We start from the raw sequence: 5,598 nt of genomic DNA, 5'->3' as shown, positions 1-5,598 counted from the left end.
AGGCTCTGGACAAAATGTAAGCGTCCTTTCCCAAACATTCTCTCAGCTCACACTCTGGCCCCCATCCCTTCCGGAAAGGAAGATGAACCTGAAGGCCTGGGCCTTCCCCAGCCTCTCTCTTAGTTCCTAGAACTGGGTGGGGAAAGAGCAGGTGGGTGCTCAGGGCCTAAAAACAGACCAAATGCTGCTCCTCCCTGCATAGTCTTGGCTGGTCCCCCTCCTTCCCATCTCAGTACCCCCTACACCCAAGCTGGGGTGAGCCCAGCTCTCTGACCACCGGCCCACAAGGCTAGAGGGAGTAGAGGGGGAAAGGCACTCAGTGGAGAGGGTGGCAAAATGACAGGCACAAGAAAGGGGAGGGGGCAGAAGGGGTGGGGTGGGGGCATCACTTGGCTGTGAGTTCCAGGACTCTTAGGTTCCTTTTCCCCACCCAGCCTTGGATCAGGGATGTAACAGCGATACAGGCTTTGGGGACAGGCCTCACCTCCATGATCCCCTTCTCCCCCCATACATAGTTCCTCAGATCTCTACTTGGTGGGTGGAGCGAGGGGCCTTTAGGGGCTGAAAAACAATGTATGTGAATGGGGGTGCAGTCCCCAAATTCCCTAACAGAGGGAGGGAGGAAGAGTGGGAGGAAGAGGAGGGCAAAGTAGGTGCCTTCTCCCAGCAGCAGTCCAGGGGGCTGAGTGGGGGTGGGCCCAGGCCAGGGCCCTGGGGGCTGTCTGAGCATGTCGCCGGCTAAGGAGGAGCAGAGGCAAGGGAGGGGTGGGCGGGGAGGTGAATAAATAATAGGAAATAAAACTTCATGAAGCAGAAAATAAAAGGCAGATTATACAGATGTGGCAATTTGAAGGATCATTGCCTCTGTCCTCTTTTTAACTGCTGCATCTGGAGTTTTGAAGCAGCTATCCTCTCTCTCCCTCTGCCAGGCCCCCGCCTGGCTGGAGGCCCCCACAGGGCCAAGGCACGCGTGGGGACAGCACCTCCAAATCCAGGCTGGTGGCATTTCTAACATCATGCACTGCTGCCCAGCCTTGGGCCAGCTGGCGGGGCTGGGGCAGTGGGTGAAAGGGTGGGCTGGGTGTTGCAGGGTGAGGCTACAAGGGAGGCGTGGGAATGGCCGTATCTGTGTGAGGAAGTGTGAGTGTGGGTGAGAATGAGGCTGACACGGGGAGTGTGTGCACGGGGCCTGGAGAGGGGAAATGAGCCTGGGGATGGCCAGAACGGGGGAGGATTTTCATCAGACATGAGGAAGGGTACCCATTGCAAAAGGGGGTTTGGAGGAGGGTTAGATGGAGAGTGAGGGCCAAGTCTTTGTGGGTGTCTTAGTGCAAGCAGCTTCTTCCTCCCCTTCATCACAGTTCATGTGTTAAGCCTCAGTTGGACACTGTGCCAGGAGCTATATAAACAGACATGGTCCCTGCCCTTAAGGAATTTCCAAGCTAAGACACACACACTGACACTGTGTTTATTTTATTTTAAATATTAATGTATTCCCCACCCTGTTCCAGAGAGAATTTGAGACTACTCACAGGAAATGCATGTAATCAATTAGTGAAATACAAGTAAAAAACAAAGCGTCAGGACCAGCCACAGAAAATGGCCAATGGGTGCCCTAGCGGGCCCAAGAGCCTGCAACTGGAGCTGGAAACTGGCTTTAAGCGTCTCAGTGGCCAAGTGAGAAGTCTGTCATGGTCACTGACATGATTCTCATTACTCACGAGCAGACACAGACCGTTCTCAGGAGAAGCAACGCTGTTCCTAGCACTTGGATTTAACGGAGATTACTCACCTCAGCCTTGATAAAGGCAGCTAAGAGTGTACAGTGCCTGCAAAGACACGGCAGTAAATTCAGGCTCAGCTTGCCCACGGCTGTTCTGTGCAGCGCCCAGAAGGGAGAGCTGAAGCGGTCACTCCAGCCCCCAAGTCACTGAAAGTGCTGAAATGCAGAATTACCTTGAGCAAAGAGACTCCGTATCCTTCAAACCTTCCTTCTGCCCTGGGACTTCTTTCGATCTTGGACCACAGATTAGCACATGGACATGCCCGAGTCCCAGAGGAAACACTGGCTGCTCAAGTCCAGCACCCCAGCTTGCTGTGGCTGGTCCAGCATGGGGGGGGGGGCAGGGAGGGTTGTGAATGCACAGACGTAGGTGAGGGGGCTGGGAGGGGCACAGGAGACACGGCAGGACTGTTCATCAAACCTGAATGAGGGAGCCCCTTCTCTATGCGCCTCCTCCCACGAGACAGATGGGGACAATGAGGTCAGAAAGCAGAAGTATCTGCCTTGTACCAAGGTGAGGCAAGAGCTCATCTGGCTCCAATCTCCTTACATACGCTGGTGTGTGAGCTGTCAGAGCAATGGATGAACACCCACATAATTATTAGTAGAAATAGGGGAGTCAGGATGGGACCAGTCTGAGGGAGGTGACGTTAAGTTCAGTCCTTACCTATGTATAAGTGACATCTCTACAGTGCTTTATAGAAGGTTTATTGAGGGGCTACATCCTGCAGGCAGTTAGAACTCAGGTCTGTAATTCACAACAGAGATTACGGCTAAAGATTTAGATTTGGGGACTGTTTTCTTAGAAGCTATCCTGAAGGCTCTGCAGCTACCTTAATGAGATCTCTGAGGCTAAATCTTGTGGAAAGGCTGAGTTTAGGGGAGTGGGGAGCAAGAGAAGGTAGCAGAAAAAGAGCATCCTAGAAAGTACGAGAACCAGGAGAATGAGGAGTGCTGGAAGCAGAGGGAAGAGAGTTTTAAAACTTTCGTTCTTTCAACTCTAGATGCCAGCCCTATATAGGCCCCAGGGAAATAACAGAAAACAACATTCCCGCTTCCCCGCCCTTGTGAAGCTTATGTTCTACTGAGACCAAACATACAAAGAAAGAAAATAAAAAATGTAAAAGATTACAGATTTTGATGTGATAGAAATAAACTGGGGTGAGGAGTTACTCAGGGAAGACTTCTTGGAGGAGGTGGCATTTGGAAACTAGTAAGTTGATTTACCCCTTCCCTGTCCTAGTAGTCCTTGAAATTTCTCAACATTTGGTGGCTGTTCCCAGCCTCTGGGTGGTATTATCTCTACCACCCCATCTCTCCAAAGGCAGGCTCTGCTTATCCTAGGCACTGGCCCTGGTGATCGGTTCAGGGATGGGCACATGGCTGAGGCAGGCCACCCAAGGAGATTCAGGAATCTGGACAAGAATTTTAAATTTCCAGGAAGCAGATATCTTCTAGATTTGTAGCAGGAAAAGGGAGTCTCAGGGGCTACTGGTGTCATCTTGGTACCATGAGGGTTGTTCCTGCTCCTAGGCCTGGGAGACAGAGCCCTGGGAGGGCAAGAGAGAAATGGAGTCCTGGCCCAATGTAGAGCCCTACAGTAAGCCTCACCGAACCTGGCCATGAGCTGTCCAGTTATTGGAGCCAATCAATTTCCTTTCCTACTAAAGCTCATTTGAGCTAAGGTTTGTTACTTGCAACTTCCAGGCAGACTTTCCGAAAGCCAAGTGCAGCGGCCCAGCATCAAAGCAGGACTTACATGTTTGAGGGCAGAACCTAAGCTAGAGCCCAGAAAAGCAGGCGAGGATGCCTGAGGTAAGGCCACACTAATAGCTAACTCACCAGGTTTTCCTCCCGTGCCAGGCATTGTTCTCAGGTGTTTACCTGCATAATGTCACTTAGCTTCACAAGGTCGCTGTGAGGTAAGTACTGTTATTATCCCCATTTTATAGATAAGCAAACTGAAGCACAGGAGGTTAAGTAACTGGCCCGAGGTCAAATAGTTAGAAAAGGCATTGGCCAAACACGGCCTTGTTGCCAAGGCCAGATCCTGCTGGGCTTGGTGAGCACCCGGGATGTGATGCAGGGTTGGGACAGGTCACGTGTCCAGCAGGGCCTAAGGTCTCTGAAAGGTGAAGGGGAATGAAGGCTGAAAACATTGGATTTAGTGACCGAGGGTCATTGGTGACCCTAGGGGTGACCTTTCAGGCAGAGTTGGGTGGAAGCCAGTTTTCAAGGCGTGAACGAGAGCCAGGTGAAGGAGGGAAACAGTGGGCAAAGACCATATGTTCTGTGAGCTCATCTAGAGGACACAGGTCTCAGCTACAGGAAGCAACAGGAAGCAACCTTTTAGTTTTCTTTTTCCTCATGATGGTGATACCTGAAGATGTGTGTGAGGCAAGATAATGGAGAGGGTAGACAATAGGCCCAAAGACCCCAGATGGGTCCCCTGAAGGACAGAGGTCCATGGCAGGCAGGAGAAGAGGTGATGGTCTGAGGGCACAGGGGAAGGGGTCAATCCCGGGCATGCAGAGGAGGGAAGTGGAACAGGACAGGCAAAGGTGTGAGCCACTGGCAGATGAGGAGGTACGGCACCAGGAAAAGCTGGAGACAAACGTGTTGACAGAGGAACAGCGGTGAGGAGCCACTGTAGACAGTGTAGCTCTGCAGCCGTTCAGCAAACCCGTAAACACCTGTGAGCATGTGCGTCGTGGGGCGGAGGTCAGAGGAGGAAGAGGCAGCGTGGGTGTCCAGGTGGTCCGTGTTGTCTTAGGGCCATCCCAAGGCTCCAGGCCATAGTCCTTCTTCCCTCTTTTCTTTTGAAATAAATTTGTTGTTGCTAGCCGCCGTTGAGTTGGCCCCCAGCTCATGGAGACCACATGCATGAGAGGATCGAAGCACTGTGATCCAGGGGGTTTTCACTGGCTGATTTTCTGAAGTGGATCACCAGGCCTTTCTTCCTAGTTGTCTTAGTCTGGAAGCTCCCCTGAAATCTGTTCAGCAACACGCAAGTCTCCACTGACGGGCTGCACTGGAGGTGCACTGGCCAGGAATGGGACCCCGGTCTCCCACACAGAATGCGAGAATTCTACCACTGAACCACCACTGCCCCCCAAATAAGTGCAGACTCACAGACAAGTGGTACAAATAGTACAGTGTTTCCAGGTCATATTCTGAACCCTTCCAGTTGGCCTTCCTTACTCACTCAACTCATTTTGCCTTCATGAAGCAAAACTCAGGCTATCTCCCAAGTCGTGAGCCTGTCACCCCTCAGCTTGAGAACTACACTGCACATTCCCGAAAAGCCACCCTCCTGGTCAGCTAAATACTACTGTTGACCTTGCATTCAAGGCCCTGTATGATCTGACATCAGCCCATCCTTCTAGCCATGTTTCCCCACACCTCCACCCCCACCTGCCAGCCCAGCTCCTTTCAAGCCCCTACACATGCCACTTATCTCTATCCCCAGAAGACTCTGAGTTCCCAGAGGAAAGGCCCCAGGCCCCAGGCCTTGGTGATTTTTAAATCTTCTGTGGTGTCTGGCAAACAGCAGACATGAAAGCCGTTAGCAGAAAGCTGGCACAAGCAGGACCATGAGAGACGGGAAGAGGTATGGCAGGGCTACCACGCTGACCACAGCAGGCCCAGGGCCCTGGGGCTGAGCTTCCCTAGGGTGGCAGACACTGAAGACAAACTTCAACCGCCCTTACTGAGCTGAGATCATCACCAAGAGCCGCGGCCTATCCCCTTCTCCAAAGAGCTGGAACAACCCACTATACAGCTGGGAAAACAGGGTGGGGTGGGGGCTTGTGATG

This window comes from Trichechus manatus, unplaced genomic scaffold (genome assembly GCF_000243295.1).
Source record: "Trichechus manatus latirostris isolate Lorelei unplaced genomic scaffold, TriManLat1.0 scaffold00219, whole genome shotgun sequence".
Taxonomy (NCBI): Eukaryota; Metazoa; Chordata; class Mammalia; order Sirenia; family Trichechidae; genus Trichechus; species Trichechus manatus.
The sequence above is the reverse complement of the archived record's forward strand: the minus strand, read 5'-3'. Positions refer to the sequence as shown.